This window comes from Podarcis tiliguerta (assembly GCF_965153285.1).
Source record: "Podarcis tiliguerta genome assembly, chromosome: 6".
NCBI lineage: Eukaryota > Metazoa > Chordata > Lepidosauria > Squamata > Lacertidae > Podarcis > Podarcis tiliguerta.
Window position 1 is genome coordinate 13,681,730 of NC_139539.1, and position 22,602 is coordinate 13,704,331.

A 22,602-nucleotide genomic window follows, 5' to 3' on the forward strand; every position below is an offset into this window, starting at 1 on the left:
TTTTAAAGCAATTTCATACCACTTTAAACAGCCATGGCATCTCCCAAAGAATCTTGGGAATTGTAGTTTGCCAAAGTTGTCAAGAGTTGTTAGGAGCACTCTTGCAGGGCTGTAATTCTCAAGAGTTCTCTTTGAAGAGGGACCGATGGATAAACCACTCTAGAAATTGTAGTGCTGTGAGAGGAATATTGGTCTAACAACTCCCAGCAGCCTTTACAAAGATCAGTTCCCAGGATTCTCCGGGGGAAGCCATGAAGAGATTAAACAAACTGAGGATTGGTCTATAGTTCTGTGAACAGCAGGGCTGGCTGAAGACATTTTGCTAGCTGAAGTGAAGGTCAAGATGGTGCTCTTCCCCTTACCATTATTGTAATCATTAAGAATGAATTTCTGTTTATTATTTTCCAACACAAAATTTTATTGTGTACTATTATATTCCATTGGAAGCTCCTGCAGCCAATCAGAAGCCACAGAAGCAGACGTTCGGGTTCCAAAAGAACGTTCACAAACCGGAACAATCACTTCCGGGTTTGCGGCATTCGGGAGCCAAAACATCCGAGTTCCAGGGCGTTCGACAACCAAGGTACGACTGTATTTTGCTGCTGTAAACCGCCTTGTGTATAGTAATCTAGAAAGGCAGTATACAAGTAAAAAGTGAAATGAAATTCCCTGGACAGACAGGAGTTGAGACTGGCACAAAAAACTTACTTCAACCCCAGTGACAAAGGGGCAGAGTTAGTATCATGTCTGAAAGTCTTGAGTCTCCCATGGATGTTGTCCTGGGATAAAGCCACGTGTCATTCCACGCAACCGCACTTTATTGTGGTTGCCAATCAGAAAAGCATCTCGAGTCACAGCCCCAGAACAAAGTAATCACAACCATGTCTTTTCTTCGCAGGCGCTAAATAAATAAGCGAAAATCAGAATGTTAGATGGGAGGAGCGGCATTTCTGCCTGCAGCATCGAAAAGAGATTCTGGCTGTTTACACAGAGCAGAGGTGTCACATAGCAGCTGTTTGCTGTGAAGACCTGAGAACTTAATCTCCCATGTGCAATTAAAACCTTCAGAAGAGAGAGGCAGGTGTAAACGCCTCCACATTGCTCATTCCAGGCTTGTTTGACATACACTTTCAGGAGCATGCTTGTCGAGGCAGTGTTGCGGTAAGAAAAGGGGTGGGCAGTCCGTGCAAAGAGAGGAGCAGGGGGGTGCTGAAAGGCAAGCTCTCGAGTAGCTGCTGGAAGATTAATAATAATAATAATAATAATAATAATAATAATAATAATAATTTATACCCCGCCCATCTGGCCAGGCCTCCTCAGCCTCTCTGGGAGGCTCCCAACAGAATATTAAAAACACGATAAAACATCAAACATTAAAAACTTCCCTAAATAGGGCTGCCTTCAGACATTTTCTAAAAGTCATGTAGTTGTTTATTTCCTTGACATCTGATGGGAGGGCATTCCACAGGGTGGGCGCCACCACCGAGAAGGCCCTCTGCCTGGTTCCTTGTAACCTCACTTCTCGCAGTGAAGGAACTGCCAGAAGGCCCTCGGCGCTGGACCTCAGTGTCCGGGTTGAACGATGGGGCTGGAGACACTCCTTCAGGTATACAGGACAGGAATGTCGGAAGCTGACTCAGGCCATTCCCCAGTACCTGCTACAGTGATACCTCGGTTTACGAACTTAATCTGCTCCGGAAGCCCCTTCTTAAACTGAAACCGTTCTCAAACCGAGGCACGCTTTCCCTAATGAGGCCTCCCACCTCTGGTGCCCTTCCACTGTTCAGCTTCCGTTCTTAGACCGAGGTAAAGTTCACAAACCGGGACACTACTACCGGTTTTGTGGAGTTTGTAAACCGAATAGTTCGTAAACAGGGCTGTTCTTAAACCGAGGTACCACTGTACTTTTGAGACCCGTAAACTGGAGATGCCTGGGGTCTTCTGCCTCTTCTTCCTTGCTGGCATTTCAGAGGCATTCCCTTCATCCTCCTCCTCCCCCCCCCCCCCGGCTCCCATTGTTGCTGTGGCATCTAGTTAAAGTGCCATTACGCTTCATGCGGCTGAGCGGGCAAACTGGTTTAAGAGCCTCTGGTCTACATAATCATACTGAATCGTGTGCCTTATCGCTCTGAATCACTCCCGTGAACTTGTAGGTCCTACTTTGCTCCACGGGAAAGGCAGCTTGCCTTTGTAACACGATTTATAACACCATGCTTCACAGGACTGTTCTCACCCTACCTTCCAGCAGGACTATTTGACACAGGCCAATGCATTTCTCTCCTTATGCGCTCTGGGAAAACCAGATTTGTTGGGCTGCTGCTGGGCCATCCATAGCCAATGGGCTGTTTCAGACTTTGTGGGCCGATGCTGCCCTGGACAAACTCCCCAGGCATGCAGAATCTGATTTTGCTTTTTTGCTAGATCCCTGAGATTAAGATATACCTAGAGCTTGGTGCAAAATACATACAACTTAGAATGGAAGAATTGTGCACCCAGCAGTTTTTTTTTTAAGTTCCAGAACTGAATGGATCTCAGAGTCTTCCGCACACAGAGGCCCTATCCACACCTTTTCTTCATTTCGGCGGTGTAACTTAGGGAGGTAGAGTCATTTATTTTATTTTTTTGTGGCCAACTTTATGAAACAGCTGGGAGTCAGAAAGCCTGACTGAGCAGCGGAACAGAAACTCACAGCAGGATGACTTTGTGAGATGGGCAAGTCTGACGTTTGCAGTGTATCTCTCTCTCTCCTGATGGCTTACAATCTCAGGTTCTCTCAAAGCTGGATAAATCATGTCCCGGGCCCCCTGATAAAATCATTACCAGGGAACTGAATTGCTCCTGTGGTTGCATGCTTCCTTTTCCTGAAATGCCATTAAGAGGATCAAGTGCATTTGTGTTTATTCAAGAGGGTTTCCTAGCAGGTTTCTGATGTAAGAGGGAAAATGGGAGAGGAGTAGGAAGGTGGGGGAGAGAAGTGAGAGGCTGATTCGGGTTGATAAGTTACAAGCAAAAACTGGAACCCTGACCCTTCTCCCCACAGCCCACACATACACTTACAAGCCTTTAGTAAGTGGCTCCCAGTACGTTTCCGAGCACAATTCAAAGTGTTGGTGCTGACCTTTAAAGCCCTAAACGGCCTCGGTCCAGTATATCTGAAGGAGTGTCTCCACCTCCATCGTTCTGCCCGGACACTGAGGTCCAGCTCCAAGGGCCTTCTGGCGGTTCCCTCACTGCGAGAGGCCAGGTTACAGGCAGAGGGCCTTCTCGGTAGTGGCGCCCGCCCTGTGGAACGCCCTCCCATCAGATGTCAAAGCGCTAAACAACTACCTGACATTCAGAAGACATCTGAAGGCAGCCCTGTTCAGGGAAGTTTTTAATATGTGACATTTTAGTGTATTTTTCATCTTTGTTGGAAGCCGCCCAGAGTGGCTGGGGAAACCCAGCCAGATGGGCGGGGTACAAATAATAAATTATTATTATTATTATTATTATTATTATTATTATTACCAAGATATATGAATAAATGGAAGGCACTTCCTGCTAGGTTGTATAACAGCACCAGCTCCTTCTCCTTTCTAAACTTTGATGCTCTGGGCTGAACTTTTATTCTGGAACCTTCCACAGAACTCAGCAGATCTGGAGCAGGCCCATGCAGGGGCAGCTGGGTATACTTGCCCTAGACCTTGGAGGGCTAAGTTGGTCGGGGGTCCCCACCAGGGACCGGCTGCTTTATTCTAACAAGGCCCTGGGCCTCGAACAAGCTCTACACTGCAGGGTTCGAAATTAGCAGGGCGCCAGGCGCATTTTGAGCCTAAAGATTATCCATTTGCAAACTCCTCAAAAAGTCTGGGTGCCATTTTTTTGCACTTGGCTGACACTCAAGGATTACTGAAATGCATGTGCTTTGAAGCCTCGAAGTAGATGTTAAGGATAGACAATATGTTAAGGCATTTAACAATAAAGAGTAGAGTGTATATGTGTGTGTGTGTGTGTGTGTGTATATATATATATATATATATGATTATTAGTTTTTTTAACATATCATTTTCAACAGTAATTAAACATACTTTTACATCTTATACAAATTTTTGACTTCCATCAATCCTGTCTGAAAATTTTCCAGTCTAATCTCTCAGTATGCATTTCTTATCTTCCCTATTACATTTCAAACTCAGAAGAAGAAGAAGAAGAAGAAGAGTTTGGATTTGATATCCCGCCTTTCACTCCCTTTAAGGAGTCTCAATGCGGCTAACATTCTCCTTTCCCTTCCTCCCCCACAACAAACACTCTGTGAGGTGAGTGGGGCTGAGAGACTTCAGAGAAGTGTGACTAGCCCAAGGTCACCCAGCAGCTGCATGTGGAGGAGCGGAAACGCGAACCCGGTTCACCAGATTACGAGACTACCGCTCTTAACCACTACACCACACTGGCTCCCAATAACCAATATCTCTGTCTTTTCCTACTTTGTAACACTTCGTATATTTCTCCTTACAAAACCTCTTGTAGTCCAACTAGCGCAATTTGTTGATTACAGTTGCTCTTCAAATAATTCATATACTTCTTCGAATCTTCTGTAAATCTCTGTTCCTGCAGGTTTCGAATCCTTCCTGTCATTTTGTCCAATTCTGCATAGTCCATTAATTTCATCTGCCATTCTTCTTTCGTCGGGATTTCTTCTTGTTTCCATTTCTGGGCTAACAATACTCTTGCCGCAGTTGTTGCACATAAAAACAATTTAACATCTTGCCTATTAATGTCCTGACCTATAATACCAAGTAAAAATGCTTCTGGTTTTTTAGAAAATGTATACTTCAACATCTTTTTCATCTCATTATATATCATTTCCCAGAGTAGAGTGTTTTGAAGGCTGAAGTATGGTGCCAATATTGTTATTGTAAACAGGGGGTGAGAGAGCCTTTTTCCAGACCGAGGCCCCCATTGCCCTAGGAGCAACCTCCTAGGGGCCACATGTCAGTGGTGGAGGACAGAAGTGAAAGTGGGTGGAGCTACACAGATCATGTGATTTTGTACAGCAGGCTCCATTCCAACCAGACAAATGTGAAAGCGTTCCTCGCACACATCTCTTCGACCCTGAAGGTGGAGCAGAAGCTGCAAGAGCAGTATGATAGGCGAGATCGCTGTGGAGGAAGGAAAGCTCCAAAGGGCAAGAGGACGGGTTGGGGTTGCCATCGTCACCTCTCCCCTTCCTCAGAGGGAAATGCAGCCAGCACAAGACAAATCTAATCCTTTGGCTGTTCAGCTATTGGCATGGAAAAAGGCAAAACAGCAGAAACAGAACCCACATCTCCCACTTCAACCGCTGTGCACATCAACACTCTGACAGTCTCTGGAGCACATGCAAGAGAAACTCACAAGGGCATTTTTTCAGTCTCTCAGGGGCCTAAACACAGTTTCACCTCTCAGTTCCTCATTTTTCCACTCTTGTTCTCCACATTTCCACATCAGTTTGCAATTTAACAAGCAAACAGCTGGATAGCTCAGTTGGGTTAAAGTGTGGTGCTGATGACACCCAGGTTTGACTCTGTGGTGTGTGCCTCCTAGGATGGGTCATAGGAAAGGGTTAAAATAGGTGTGATGTGATTGGCCAGTGAGAATGCAAGGGGGGAATAAAAGTTAGAGTGGGAGGGTTTGAAAGTCAGTTGAGTTAGTGCAGTTGAGTTGAGTTGAGGTTTGGGAGTTGAAGAAGGAAGAGGGAGGTTTAGGCAGGTTGGTAGAGTTGTATTGTGAGAGAGTGAGAGGAATTGTTAGGTGGAGTCAGATAGATAGTTGGAATAGTCAGTTTGGAATTGTTAGGAACTAAGAATAAGAAACTGACAAAAGAAAAACTAACTGAAACCATAAGCTTGTTCCTGCATTTAAAAATTAACTTGATTATTTGTTTATGTTAACAACTGACTGAACTCCATGTGTCCCTGTGAGATACGGGGTGGTGGCAGCGGAAAAAGCAATCGCAGAGGCGGCACAGGGTCAATAGACTGTCAAACATCCGGGGGCCCTGTGTGTGATCGCCACAGACTCCCTTATGGGACAGCTGCAGGGTGTCGGACTAGATGATCCTCAGTCTTTCTTGCAACTCTACAATTCTATGATACCAACCCGTCCTTTATATTGTGTGTTCATGTTGATTTGTGTTCTTAAAGCTGTTGGGGGGCAGTCACACTACAGTGGTACCTCCGGTTGCGGACGGAATCCGTTCCGGAGGTCCGGTAAGATCCCGAGGTTTCCGCAACTTGAGGACCGCTTCTGCGCATGTGCACATGGCAAAACCAAGTAAAATACTTCCGGGTTTGCTGCTTTCGCATCCCGAAGTTTATGTAACCAGAGGGTTACGTAACCGGAGGTACTACTGTATTTCAATAACAATTTGCAGCTGCAAAAGTTTTTTGGGGGTCGCATGGGTTCATTTCCTGTCAGTGCATGTACTGCAGCTCCCTGCTGAAACCCCACAACTTTTTATGCCACAAATGCTTTGGTTTCCTTCTTGCTGCTTTTTGTTGGCTATAGGACCCCCAGCCAGCAATAATAGGGAATAGTTGAGGAAGCATCGCAGAACAAAGTAAAGGAGAACAAATCCACCACAAACGCACTATTATTGTGCTGCAGAAGACAACTCACAATAAAACATCAGTCTGGAGGGCCCTGAACCGCTGGCCTCAAGGACAAAGCAGTCTCGCTTCATTTCAACTTGAGTCTGCAAAGAACAGCATCAGTTCTCTGCAGTTACAGGAGCTTTAGTTTCCTCGCCTAGTTTTTTTTGGCTGCTAGATTTCTTTTTATCGCTTCCCCAACTACTCTTAGGACCCCATAGCAGCCTCCTCCAGAAAGATTAGGGGAGTATTTAAGGAAGAAAATGGCCTCCGATTCCATTAGCAGCAGCAGCTTTCCTTTTAACTTAATTCTACGTTCTGGACTTTGTTTATGGAAGTTGCCATTAATTATGTTTTTCATCAGTCACTGCTCAGAGATGGCTAATGGCCCGGTACACCTAATTAGTCCTTTATGTATGATAAGGTTTCACCATGTCTGTAGTTACCAGGGGAAGGCTGATATCTCTTGCGGGGCTGTATTGCAACTGGGGCTGCCCAGGGTCTCCTGGTATGTGTCAGATTGTGTTACCGATCTGTTCCGCGGCTGTTTCCAACATGTGGGCAGCTGTAGGCTGCAATTACCGGGACGTGATGATAATGGCAAGGGCCAAAAGCGGGCGTCTCGTGTCGTTCGGAACATTCTGCGGAAAGGGTGAAACATTCAAGATGCCTTGCAGGACCCCTTTGAAGGCGGCGAGGGCAGAGGCTGGATGAGGAATGCCATTTTATTTGTTCCTTTGAGGGATGTGAAGAGAGAGGAATTTGCTCGGGCTTAGCAGTCGTTCCGTGGCATCAGGGCTGGTGGCGGAGAGCTACACACAGGCAGGCAGACTCTAAGCAACGCTCTTGGTCTGCAATGTCATCTGAGTTCTGGAATGAAGTCGAGAGTGTGGGGCTGCCCTTGATGACCGCAGAGCCCAGATTTCTGCGTTTGGCACAGCCATATGATATGGATCATATACAGTGGTACCTCGGGTTACATACGCTTCAGGTTACATATGCTTCAGGTTGCAGACTCCGCTAACCCAGAAATAGTGCTTCAGGTTAAGAACTTTGCTTTGTTGGCTTTTCGCAGTATAGTAGCGCAGAGAGCTTGCTGGGGAGAGCTTGCATTAAAAAAGAAAGGACTCAAAAATAACTTAAACAAGGTTTAATAAGAAAAACAAAAACTCCTTATACACCAAATACAACTACAAACAAACACGACCCAACCACCAACCCATCCCCAGGGTAAATGGCAGAACTAGGTGCTGCTCCTTATATACTGTGGCCAATTCCCAACACAATTTAATCAGTGCAACTCAGCAGCACCTGCTATGCCTCACAGCTGCAAGGCTGGATCTCATTAGTTTACTCTGGCCCTTGCTGTGGCCCCTTAAAGGTATACACATTGGGTGAAACAATGATGAACCTTTTCATTTAAAGAAACAGTTCAACATTTCCCCTGCGGTTCATCATTGTGGAACAAAAACATAAAGCATACTTTGTACATGTTTTTCATGTGTAACCTTTGGAAGTGCTTTAGTAAAAATGTCTGCAATTTGATTGTCGCCTGGAACATATTTAAATACAACCATTTCATCAGCAATTAGTTCCTTTACAAACTGCAAACGTAATCTTAAGACTCTAGTGCGCTGCGTATTGGTTTCTGAACATAGAATAGCGAGTCCACTCTGGGAATCAAGGTAAACTTTCACTGGTAGTGTTACTTGCATCTGTAGGTCTGCAAATACTTGCATATACCATTCTATATCACGAGTGGCCTGAACGCATGCACATAATTCACTCTCTGTTGTGGAGAGACAAATAATGGTTTGTGTCTGGGACTTCCATTCAAAAGGACAACCGTTATAACAAAACACCATACCAGACACACCCCTGCAATTATTTTGTTCCACTGCATGAGATGCATCGCAGAAAATTTCAAAACCTTCGTCAATACTTGATGTAAACTGCAACCTATAATGTTTGGTATGTTTAAGGTACATTACCACTCTCTTAAGAGCAGAGAAACATTGTGTAGTGGGCTTTTCCACAAATTTTGCCAGAAAGTGAAAAGCATAAGTTATATCTGGTCTTGAGATTCTTTGAATGAAATTTAGCTTGCCTATAGCAGAACGATACAAAGTTTTGTTAGGAAATGGCTTATCTTCACCTGTAAAGGTGAAACCACACACCATAGGCGTTTCCTTCCCATTTGCATTTTCTAAACATAGCATTTCAACAAGATCATCAATTTTTGCAGTTTGATGAACAAGAAAAGAGCCATTTTTGCCTTTCTCAATTTGCATGGATAAGTAATTTTTAGCTATGCCTAATTCCACCACATCAAATTTCTTCTGTAACTGTGATACTACCTGTTCATATTCCTGCTTAGTTTTTGTAGAAACTAACACATCATCTACATACACACATATCTTAGTTACAGAGTTTGCCCTTTCCTTTATGAACACACAATTGTCTGCCTTTCCTTGTGAAAAACCAATATCCAGCAATTCTTTTGCTAAAGTTTGGTGCCAATTTCTCCCACTTTGGTGCAGACCATAAAGGGATTTATTTAATTTGCATACCAAACCTTCAGCGGCGTCTATGCCTTCAGGAACTCGCATAAAAATTTGTTCCTTTAAATCTGCAAACAGATATGCAGTTTTTATATCTAGGTGGTAAACAGAATGTCCACGTTGTGATGCATCTTTTAACAAGAGCTTAACTGTTTCATATTTTACACTTGGTGAATAACACAAATCATAATCTTCACCTGGAATTTGTTGAAAACCTCTAGCGACTAATCTTGCCTTGTACCTTACAACTTCATTATTGTCATTCATTTTAGCTCTATAAACCCATTTTGAATCTATAAGTCTCATATCTGGGGTTTGAGGTACAAGAGACCAAGTGTTATGCTCTTTTAAAGAAGCTATCTCAGAGTTCATAGCTTTATACCAATTTACAGCTTGGTGCTTAGGTAAATTCTGAACATCATTGTAGCTTTTTGGCTCAAAGACCGCCTTATTGGCATACACAGTATTAAAATGTTCATCTGCAAATCGTTGTGGCTTCTGCCTCTTTCTATCTGAACGTCTCAGTCCGGAAGGAGAGTCAGACTCCTCAGACTTAATGGGACTAAGTGAACTACTAGTTTCAGGTTGTAAACCATCATTGTCAGACTGAAGAGATGCCTGTAGGCTCAGCTCACGGTCAGAAAACTCAAGAGAATCTAACGTCCCCTCGGGTGCCTGTAACTTTAAATCATCAAATAAATTATCAGATTCAACAGGCTTTTTGTCTTCTCCCATTAATTCAGAAGCACCATTTCCTGCTGCTGCTTCCTCTTCTTCCTCAGTATCAGTTATACCATCAGTATCTTGGAAAATAGCAACTCCATTCCAATTTACAGTTTGTATCATGCTTCTGGTAATATGAAATTTGCCAGTTGCTGGTATGTAAATTCTGTACGCCCCCTGCTGGTAGCCCATTAATTTTCCCTGAACACTACGCTCACCCAATTTCTGCTTAGCGGGATAATGCATAATTACATCTGAACCCCAAATTCGTAGGTATTTCAGATTAGGGCGTTTTTTAAACAGCTTCTCATAGGGGGTGACATCTAAACCAGAATGAAAACTTCGATTTTTAACAAAACAAAACGCATTGAGCGCTTCAGCCCAAAAATCTTTGGGCAGATTAGCATCATGCAGATAAGTTTTAACCCCTGCCTGCAGGTCACGCTGCGCAACTTCAACAAGCCCATTTTGCCAGGGACTTCGGGGGCAAGATAACTCATGAGTAGTCCCCTGCGCTTCCAGGAATTTCTCAAAATCCTCAGAAACAAATTCCCCGCCCCGGTCAGAAAACAGGTTCTTAATTGGTTTGTTAAAGTGCGTTTTTACCCAGTTGCAAAAAACTTTGTACTTCTCAAATGCTTGGGACTTTTCAGCTATTGCATAAGTCCAACAATATCTACTATACTGGTCTATCAGGGTAAGCCAGTACTTAGAACCTCCTAATGATGGTGGGAGTGGTCCAACTAAATCACAATGTACACGCTCAAATGGCTCAGTTACTTTCCTATCTGAGCACCTACCCTTGCGTGCAACCTTAATCTTATTTTTGCAACAGGATAGACATTGCATAAAGAATTTACATGGTTTTAAGTTGAGGCCATTAACAATATTCTTTGTCTTGATTACATCAGCAAAATTCAGGTGTCCCAGAAGTCTGTGCACCTCATGGACACACCCGGAATGTGGCCTTACATTCCTCAACCCCTGGTTTGACTGTGCTGCTCTGCAATTTATAGGCGATTGGGAGTAGGTGCGAAAATACAGTCTATATAAACCATCAGATTCCCGGGCATACAATAGACGTTTGTTCCCCTCAAAAAACTCACACATTGAATTTAAGAAACGCACAGTTATGCCTTGATGAGCAAAACACCTTACTGATAATAAATTGTCCACTGATGGGCAGTAAATGCAGTTCGCTATCGTAATGTTTAAAGAGTCAAGTTTAACAGTACCTCTGCCAAGCGACTGCAGGACTTGTGAATTGGCTAAATGTACATTACCAATTTCCTCTTCGAAAGAAATAAACAAGCTTCGATCGTTGCAGACGTGCTGAGACGCTCCTGAGTCTACAATGAAAGAATTCCACTTGGCACCTTTAATTCTTTTACGATCTGTTGTCCAAGCATGAAAAGCTCGCGGCTCGTTTCTGTCTTTACTGTACGATGTCGGCTGCTGGGCTGACGACCGCGACTGACGAACAGAAACAGACTTGGGAGTTCCTTGCTTTCTTTTGGATCTGCAGTCCTTTGCAAAATGTCCCTGCTTATTGCAGAACCAACAACGCTTGGCCACTTTAAATGCAGTCGTATCACCACCAGCTTGCATGTGGCGTCCCTCATTATTTCTGGAAATAGGAGTGCTTATGGCACAAGCCTCCCTTCTGTCCAGCTCGCCCATTAATCTTGCCGTTACCCCTTCCACAGTTAATTGTGCTGGTGGAACGGCAGATATCTGGCTAGCTATACCATCAAAGTCCTCATTAAGGGAACAAAGGATGATAAAAACATACTGAATATCAGGTATCTCCATGTCCCTTCGAATTAATTCGCAGCGTATTGCCTCCAGACGTCTCAAGTGTGCTGCCAAATCACCACCAGGCTGCAACTTCGTCTGGTACAACTGCTTGAAATAAGTCAATGCAGACGCTGACTCTTTTCTAACATGCACTGCTGCAAGACTGTCCCACATTTCTTTGGCAGTTTTCTTATTTCTTATATAAACTACTTGCTGGTCGCTGACTGCCAAATTAATTATCGCCCTGGCTTTCGCATCTCCTTTCGACCAAGCATCAGTTACAGGGTCAGGAGGGTCTTCAGTTACATAGGTCCATACATCTCTAGAGGTCAAAAGCGCCTCCACCCGAAAAGACCATAAACTATAGTTCTCATCTGTTAGCTGTGGGAAGACTAGAGCCTTCTCTGCTTCAGGAACCCGGTCAGCCATTCTGGAACTCTTCCAGACCCACAAAAACTACACTAACAGGAGAAGGAGTTTTCAAACCTTTCTCAGAGTCCAAAAATATGCAGTCATCCACTCAGCAGCTGGGCCCATAACCAAAGATGTTGGCTTTTCGCAGTATAGTAGCGCAGAGAGCTTGCTGGGGAGAGCTTGCATTAAAAAAGAAAGGACTCAAAAATAACTTAAACAAGGTTTAATAAGAAAAACAAAAACTCCTTATACACCAAATACAACTACAAACAAACACGACCCAACCACCAACCCATCCCCAGGGTAAATGGCAGAACTAGGTGCTGCTCCTTATATACTGTGGCCAATTCCCAACACAATTTAATCAGTGCAACTCAGCAGCACCTGCTATGCCTCACAGCTGCAAGGCTGGATCTCATTAGTTTACTCTGGCCCTTGCTGTGGCCCCTTAAAGGTATACACATTGGGTGAAACAATGATGAACCTTTTCATTTAAAGAAACAGTTCAACATGCTTCAGGATGAGAACAGAAATCGTGCTCCGGCGGTGCGGCAGCTTCAGGTTACAGACTCCGCTAACCCAGAAATAGTACCTTGGGTTAAGAACTTTGCTTCAGGATGAGAACAGAAATTGTGCTCCGGCGGCAGCAGCAGGAGGCCCCATTAGCTAAAGTGGTGCTTCAGGTTAAGAACAGTTTCAGGTTAAGAACGGACCTCCAGAACGAATTAAGTACTTAACCTGAGGTACTACTGTATACGTTAGGGGAGGGAATTTTTTTCCCTTCAGGGCAACCGAGGACCACATGCCAGTGGTGGGAGGAGCCAGAGACAAAACTGGGCAAAGCATTAATATAACATTTAGCTTTGTACATTGGGCTAGTTTCTGCACACACACACACACACACACACCCTCTGTCCAGGCAAGGAAGAGGCAGTATGTCACAGACTAGTTGGATAAAGATCAGTGGAGGGAGGAACCAGCTGCGGAACCCCCAAGGGGAGAAGGCTCAGAGCCTGGGGATTGGTGATGGGACAATGATGAGTGGTCAGAGGACTGGGAAGAGGAGGTGTCACAAGCTGAAAAGGTAAAAGCGCTGAGTGGGCTGGGAGACTCTCTGGCAGAGAGAGGTCCTGAAGCTGAAGCAGGAGAGTGGGATGAGGGAGACCAAAAGGCAGAGATGAGTCAGGCTGGTGAAAAGTCATGGTCATCCCCGACTCCTGCTGTGACAAGCTCCCCTCCCACATTGTCTCCCAGAACTAGAAGAGGCATGCAAAGGGTGGAGGTGAGGTTGACTTCACACAGGTGCAGTCTCCGATTTCTCGGAAAAAGCCCTGGAGAAGCAGCAGGGACTTTTAGTCTTGGCAACTGATATTCATGGAGGAAGAACACCAGGAATGAACTGCTCTACTCATTAGGCATGACACACAGCCAGGTCTCTGCAGGCCATGTTTTTGCTGATAGAATCATAGAATCATAGAGTTGGAAGAGACCACAAGGGCCATCGAGTCCAACCCCCTGCCAAGCAGGAAACACCATCAGAGCACTCCTGACATATGGTTGTCAAGCCTCTGCTTAAAGACCTCCAAAGAAGGAGACTCCACCACACTCCTTGGCAGCAAATTCTACTGTCGAACAGCTCTTACTGTCAGGAAGTTCTTCCTAATGTTTAGGTGGAATCTTCTTTCTTGTAGTTTGGATCCATTACTCCATGTCCGCTTCTCTGGAGCAGCAGAAAACAACCTTTCTCCCTCCTCTATATGACATCCTTTTATATATTTGAACATGGCTATCATATCACCCCTTAACCTCCTCTTCTCCAGGCTAAACATGCCCAGCTCCCTTAGCCGTTCCTCATAAGGCATCGTTTCCAGACCTTTGACCATTTTGGTTGCCCTCCTCTGGACACGTTCCAGTTTGTCAGTGTCCTTCTTGAACTGTGGTGCCCAGAACTGGACACAGTACTCCAGGTGAGGTCTGACCAGAGCAGAATACAGTGGCACTATTACTTCCCTTGATCTAGACGCTATACTCCTATTGATGCAGCCCAGAATTGCATTGGCTTTTTTAGCTGCCGCGTCACACTGTTGGCTCATGTCAAGTTTGTGGTCAACCAAGACTCCTAGATCCTTTTCACATGTACTGCTCTCAAGCCAGGTGTCACCCATCTTGTATTTGCGCCTCTCATTTTTTTTTGCCCAAGTGCAATACTTTACATTTCTCCCTGTTAAAGTTCATTTTGTTTGTTTTGGCCCAGTTCTCTAATCTGTCAAGGTCGTTTTGAAGTGTGATCCTGTCCTCTGGGGTGTTAGCCACCCCTCCCAGTTTGGTGTCATCTGCAAATTTGATCAGGATGCCCTTGAGTCCATCATCCAAGTTGTTGATAAAGATGTTGAATAAGACCGGGCCCAAGACAGAACCCTGTGGCACCCCACTAGTCACTCTTCTCCAGGATGAAGTGGAACCATTGATGAGCACCCTTTGGGTTCGGTCAGTCAGCCAGTTACAAATCCACTGAGTGGTAGCATAGTCAAGACGGAATGGAATGAAAGAGTTAACTCCATCTTTGAACTGTGTGATCAGGAAGAGCTTTCTGATGGTGAGAGTTGTTTGACAGTGGGACGGACTCTCTTAGAAGGTGGCGGAGTCTCCTTCCTTGGAGGTTTATAAGCAGAGGTTGGATGGTCATCTGTCATGGATGCTTAGTTGAGATTCCTGCATTGCAGGGTGTTGAACGAGATGAGCTTCATGCTCCCTTCCAACTCTACAATTCTGTGATAAAGCTGACACTGTAGAACCTCACAGATAGGCAGTCCAGGCACTTGACAGCATGAGGTCAGCTGAGGAATAGTGAAACAAATGTGCTTTCTGAAGGAGCTCCTTATAAGGTAGATTGGCATCAGTCATTTGCCTTTTCAGAGCATGGAATATGGCAATATAGTAAAATGCATATGAAATGCACATTGAGCCCCGTTGTTCACCTGGGCCTCGATCCAGCTCATTGGCTAGCATCTGGCAATACCCTAACATACCAGGCTAGGAAGATAGACAGTGGACAAAAGGCGGGGAAATGAAAGAGGTTATAGACTTGCCAGTCTTTGAAGAATGAAGTTCTGTGCTGTGTTACCCGCTGGTATCTAGCTATGAAAACACTCATTTCATCACAGCCAACACAATAAATTCAGACTCGCAAGCCAACGTCTAGATGGGCTTAAATCATCTCCCTATCTCCTAATGGCATTTATACCTTCCACTTGATGATGAGGGTTATCTTGCTGTTTGGAAATCGCAGCCTACAACTGTTGGGCGACATTATCTTCAGACTCAGGAGGAGATTAATTGCTCGGATTTCCCAACCAATCTCGAAAAACGTACTGGCACCCGTTCAAGCTTTCAGATTCCAGCTGCCTTTGCCGACTTCTTTTACCCAAACGCCGCCTCCTATACAGTAGGGGAGGAATAGCAGATGGCGGGTGATTGATAACAATGCCACAATCCTGCAGAGGGTTTCTGTTGACATCACAAAGGCAAATGGAAGCAGCTTGAGCTCCTCCAGAGGATTTTCCTTTCCTTTTCTTGGATTTGGCAAGAATTAGCTAGCCACTCCTTTGTCCTCTCTCAGTTTCTGTGCCGGGCTCCCCCACTCAAATTCCGAGCTCCTTCGAGAGAAACAAACATCTATAAAGCCACACTGTTCATTGTTGTACTCAAGAGCTGCTGTTTACATTTTGATGCATGAGAGGCCAAGAACGTCGGAGGCTATCTCCAAGCGGTCAAAACAAGCCTGGAATGATTACCCAACAAAAACAATGTCAGCCCATGTTCCCCTTTCTGCTCTGATTAATCCGTCCCAATATGACATCAGTAAAAAAAATGAGATCTTGGCCAAATCTCTGGAGTGTGCTAAAGAAGTAACCAGGGCCTTGCTGAGGGAGGGGAGAAGCATGGCCGATTTGCAAGAGGCAATCGTGACAACAATGCAGCCGTCCCTCCATACCCTAGCAAAAAAAATATAATGGGGATTTAACTGCAAACCTAAACACGGTTTTGATTCGATTGCAAGCAGAAGAAAACAAAAATGTGGGCCTTGCCCCTTCCAGATGCCCTTTCTATTGTGTATTCATGTTGATTTTTTGTTATCAGAACAGATATACACAATCCTGTAGATACATGTTATCCTGCCTTCATGTTTGTGCCTGCAAAGGATTTGGGGTGGGCATATTGCTTCGTTTCTGATCGGCGCATGTCCTGCAACTTCCTGCTGAAATGCTGTGAACTTTTTAAGCCACAAATATTCTGAGGTTGTTGTTTTCCTGTCCTGCTTTTCTTGTGATGTGGCACGAAAGTGCCCCTCCAGACAGCAATGTGGTGCAATAACAGTGGGGTAGCACCGAAGAACAGCTAGTAAACCAGACTAATGTGCGGATGAGTCAGTATAAATCCACACTAATGTGCATCCTGACTGGAGCAGAGGAGAATTGTAATCCAAAACATCTGGAAAGCACCACATTGATGAAGTCTGTTCTAGAATCTAGATTTTCTTCTTTTACATCCGTAAAAAAAATCTTTCCCCAAAACATTTGGGATTCCCTGCAACAATCTCAACCACAGAGACTGCCCATTCTGCACTTTTCCGTTTGCACCTTTGCATCATTTAAATAATTTTTACTACCATTCTGCCAACAGCCATAATACATACATGGCAAAAAGGTACTCTTTTTAAATGCGTAGTCCTGTCAAAACTTACTAAACCCAAAAGTGGTTCCCTTGGTGCAGGCTTTCTTAATTTGCTACCCTCCAGAGCTGGACCATAAAGAAGGCTGATCGCTGAAGAATTGATGCTTTTGAATTATGGTGCTGGAGGAGACTCTTGAGAGTCCCATGGACTGCAAGAAGATCAAACCAATCCATTATGAAGGAAATCAGCCCTGAGTGCTCACTGGAAGGACAGATCGTGAAGCTGAGACTCCAATACTTTGGCCACCACATGAGAAGAGAAGACTCCCTGGAAAAGACCCTGATGTTGGGAAAGATGGAGGGCACAAGGAGAAGGGGACGACAGAGGACGAGATGGTTGGACAGTGTTCTCGAAGCTATGAACATGAGTTTGATCGAGCTGTGGGATGCAGTGGAAGACAGGAGTGCCTGGCATGCTCTGGTCCATGGGGTCACAAAGAGTCGGACACAACTAAACGACTAAACAACAACAAGATGTTTCTGGAACAAGCCAAGATAATAACTCAAATTCAAACCATGGTTTAATATCCTGCCTTGTTCCAAGGCTTCTAACCATAGTTTCCTGGTTTGAATGATACAGGAAATTATAGCTCACGGAAGACTCCTTGCTTTCTTCACTTACTGTCAGAGAGGGGAGAGGCAAACAGGCTGCTTGCATGGCTAACAGGCTCATTCATATCTTGCCTTAATAAGCTGACATATGTTTGAATACAATCTCTGTCTTGCAAAAAGACTTGTCATTTTGTAAATAAATTATTAAGCATTTTACCATCAGCTTAATTTAAGACAGTGTATCTTCTGCTGGCTTTGCATAGTTATGATTATTCTGCCTAACTTGGATTATTTTCTGCCTTTTTCTTGGCTGAGCACACATCTCATTTGTTAGCTAATTTAGCCTGTCCAAATATATATATATATTGTTACAAGATCAACCTTTCCTTATTCCCTGTGTATTTATTTGCATTGCCTTTTCTGGAGAGTTTTCTAGATGCACACTTTAAAGTTTAATTTTTTTAAAACAACAACAACACACAGAAATTTCCCAGGACCTCAGAACCTAAGAGCACCGGCAGCAAAAACACAATCAGTTCAATATTCATTTCCCTGTCTGCTGTGATGATATGACATAACTGATGCAATGCGCATAATTAATCATATAAATTACGCAAATTTCATTGTTGCTACATTATTCAACACTGTTTATTTCAGTGCAAAGGGAACACACTGCAAAGGCGTGGGTGGGAATGAAATAAATCACTGTTTGCAGACTGAAATTGCCAAATTACTTTTATAATTTAGAAACTCCATCGCATTGCAGAGCTTTTATGCTAGCTCGTCGAAATGCATTCCCCCTCATCTGTACTGTTTGGAAGGTTTCAAAAAAATCCCCTTCCAGAACAGATTCTGTTCCTGTAATAAGAAAACACCAGATACAACACACCACATAATTTTGGATTGCCCTTTTCTTGACGCCCATCACAGAGATCTTCTAGAGACTCCCTTACAGCTCAAAATATTGATTTGCAAAGAGTCTGTAATCCAATACTTGTTGAGGGATGATTCTCCCGAAATGACCAAGATTGTTTCGGGGTATTTAGCTTAGATCTTTAAAGCTAAATCTAAAGTTGCCTGGTTTATTCAATGGTGGTTATCTAGTCTTTTATATATTGTATGTGTTTGGATTATCAATGTACTTGGATGACTTTGTATGATTTTATTATTTTACGGTTTTAACTTATGCCAATAAAGGCTAGTTACAAGTTTCAAATCCAGTAGTGATGTATGGAAGTGAGAGCTGGACCATAAAGAAGGCTGATCGCCGAAGAATTGACGCTTTTGAATTATGGTGCTGGAGGAGACTCTTGAGAGTCCCATGGACTGCAAGAAGATCAAACCTATCCATTCTGAAGGAAATCAGCCCTGAGTGCTCACTGGAAGGACAGATCCTGAAGCTGAGGCTCCAATACTTTGGCCACCTCATGAGAAGAGAAGACGCCCAGGAAAAGACCCTGATGTTGGGAAAGATGGAGGGCACAAGGAGAAGGGGATGACAGAGGACCAGATGGTTGGATAGTGTTCTTGAAGCTATCAGCATGAGTTTGACAAAACTGCGGGAGGCAGTGGAAGACAGAAGTGCCTGGCGTGCTCTGGTCCATGGGGTCATGAAGAGTCGGACACGACTAAACAACTAAACAACAACAGCACAGGTTTCAAATAACTCCAGTACTGGGCACTGCAAATTGCACACATCATAGGAAAATGTGTATCTGCAACAGTAAAAAGGAAAACTGAGAGGCGTAAGGCAGTCTCCCCACCCTCCTGTCTGAGACCAGTATCTACATCCCCTCTCCATACATCTGCCTTCCATACTGTGCTGCATAAGTAAAGAAAAGTCTTCAACAAGAGGAGGCCGGAATGCAGGTGTTTATCCTATGGGGCAGTGAGCATGAGGTCCCTGGCAATTCCTGAATATCATCAAGGCTGCTCCTTTTTCGTGCTAGATTCCTCCATGCTAGATTCCTTGGAACAGCTCTGAGGTAGCGCCCCAGTCATCAGATGGTCACCACCTGAGTCACAGCCATGAAAAGCAGCACTGTTTTGTAGTTGAGAAAAGCATTGTGGCAGCAGGGCTAGACTTGGCAAAGCCTGATACTTCTGCATGGCATTGCGAAGAGCGCTGTCAGCGCTGGGGGGGCCTGGAGGTGAGCCAGGAAGCAGCCAAGCAGGAACGCCAGGCACTCGGAGAGCTGCACCTGAGTAACAAGTTATTCAGACAAAGTAGATGGACCTCCAACAACAGTTTTATAGGACTTGCTGGAAACCCATTTAGTGGACAGCTCCCTTGTGCCAGCGCCGGCTCTGCCATTAGGGCAACTGCCTCAGGTGGCAGATCCTGGCAGCCCCCATGGCAAAAAATGGAACACTGAGCTTCCAACCACTTTCTACACACAGCTAGTCCCCCACCCTGCCTGCTTTCAATCCTACGTAGAACTAGTCATCTGGGCATCCCAGGACCTCCATAGACACTGCCCAGCCTTGCACCCCGGAGAGGTCACTTGGGTGCTGCAAACACAGCAAAAACCACGTGGGAGGCAGTGGTTAGGAGTCATTGGCATAAGGCAGTGGTTTTCAACCAGTGTGCCATGGCACCTTGGGGTGCCTTGAATGCTGGTCAGAGGTGCCACGGGCAACACTGGCCTCTGCCCCTCTTCCCTCCCCTCCCTCCTCTGATGCCCCCTCGTGTCTCTGCCTCCCAAAGGCTTGTGTGGCTGTTTGTTGCAGCAGCCCTGGCTACAAGCTCCCCAGGCGAATGGTGCCTCTGGGGCTGGCCAGGGGGTGCCGGTTGCCAGGAGCTGAGGTGACTCAGAGTAAGCAAGCAAGTGGGTGAGGGAGCCCAGCCAGCCAGTCTGCCAGCCCTTGCTATTGGGAATGGATAGACAAGTGGGAGGCTGGGCGGGCAGACAGGCACAGTACTGGCCTTTCTTGTGCTTGCTGTGTGCAAGGCTGAGCTGACTGCACAGTATTGAAGGGGAGCCTGTCCACCATGCAGGCCCAGCAGCACCTACTGTTGTCACTGCTGCCTCCCAAGGTGAGGTGCTGGCCTCACATTCACCTTTGGCCAGTCTCTGTTGGGCCACTAAGGCTGGGGCATCCTCTTCCCAGGTCATTGTGGGGCAGTGTGAAGAGGCACCTCTCTTTGGGGCAGTGGGGGCATCTCAGAGACCTGGGGTGGCAGCAGTGGCTGCTTGGAGGGGGGAGAGGAGGCTGAGGGAACACTCCACAAGGGGGGGCGTTTGAAAAAGGGGGGGAGGCTGCCAGCTCTGCAGGCAAAGGGGTGACATAACTGGGCTCCTGAGCCCCACAAGGGTGCCACAGAAAGAATGTAGTTAGTCAAGGGAGCCATGGACTCAAAAGGGTTGGAAACCTCTGGCGTAAAGTATGAGTGCTACAGGTAATAACAACAATTTTATTATTTGTACCCCACCAATCTGACTGTGTTGCCCCGGCCACTCTGGGTGGCTTCCAGCTTACACAGAAACATAATAAAACATCAAACATTAAAAAAAAACAACCTCCCCTCTACAGGGCTGCCTTCAGATATCTTCTAAAGATTGTATAGTTACTTATCTCCTTGACATCCCTTCTTGATATCCCCAGGGAAGGCGCCACTGCCGAGAAGGTGCTGTGTCTGGTTCCCTGTAACTTCACTTCTTGCAGTGAGAGAACCAGCAGAAGACCCTTGGAGCTGGACCTCAGTGTCTGGGGGGTGGAGATGCTCCTTCAGGTATACTGGGCTGAGGTTGTTTAAGGCTTTAAAGGTCAGTACCGACACTTTGAATTGTGTTTGGAAATGTACTGGGTTACCTCTGTCAGTGGGAAAGATAATCTTGTCTCACGGGTTAGCTACTGCCTTAAGCCAGGCAGCCCAGGTCAATAAAGTGCTGACCTGCCACGGTCCGCGTGCTTCAATGTAGACTTGGAGCTCAGAGTATCACTTGACAAGCAGACTGAACTTCTGCACCAGGCAAAAACATAAAATAAAACCCTCTTGCAGGGCCATCTTAAGCATATCTGGCACCGTGGTGCAAAGCTCCCTCTGATGCACCCCCTTTCCCAGAGTTTTTTAGGGAGGACAGCGCTGCCGGCGGGGCTGGAGGAGGCGGGCAGTGGCTGGAGGATGGCTCCTCCAGCGGGGAAGGGGCAGAGGCTGGACATGGCGCCTCCCGGCTCAGCTGGCTGCTTTGTGCCACGGTGGCCATGGCAGATGGAGGCTCTGGGCGCGGCGCTGCTTCAGTGTGGCATGGCGGAGGCCAGCGAGGGAGGTGAGCTGATGCTGGGAGGCACCGTGTCCAGCCTCCGCCTCTTCCCTGGCGCCCTCCAGAACTTGGCGCCCTGGCGTCCCGCGCCACTAGCCTCTATGGGTAAGACGTCCCTGCCCTCTTGTGCCAAGCAAGCTGGAATGTCAAGACCATGCGTTCTGGGCTGCCCACCAATCTGTTGCAGGTCAATGACAGCCAGTCCAGGGAGTGGCACTGTTACTTTTTACGATATTTCATGACAGTTATATACCACTTGAATGTAATGAAACCTCAAAGTAGTTTACAAAAAGAGTAAAACTTTGCATCACAAAGTTTCAAAGGACAGCTGTGTTTCGGTTCTCAGATTGCTTCAGAAAATATGAATTTTGTGGTTTGAACTGAATGAAATTTCTTTCCCATCCCTATCTGGAAGTGTTCTGAGTCCACACAAGCTTATGTCATAATAACTTTGTTAGTCTTCGAGGTGCTACAAGTGTCCTTTTTCCTTCCCTTCTTTTTTTTGTGCTGCAAGAGACTCGGGCACGTCTACTGCACTGGAAACTGTCCTGTAGATGACCTTATGAGTCCATCTGTCCTGAAGGAGATTGGCAGAACTTTGAGAGAATATTTATCTATGTGCTCTTGGCTCAACACCTGCACTGGGTGCTAATCCAAACAATAAAATCTTTTGCAAAAGATTCCGAATCCATGCTTGCAAACTCTTAGCAGGTGGCTGTATATTTGAATAAATTCATCTCATTCCTGGAATGGACTTCTCTCAAGTGGCCCATCAGGCTAAATCCAACTTGTTAAACCTGGAGGGCACTGATCCGTAAACCTATTGCGGTGGCCCAATTAATACTGGGAAAGGCTTGTGACTGCCAAGCCAGGGCACCTGAGACTGAGGGAGGCGAAAGGAGAGCAAAACAAAAAGGAATGGCTGGTGGAAACATCCCATTGTTGAAG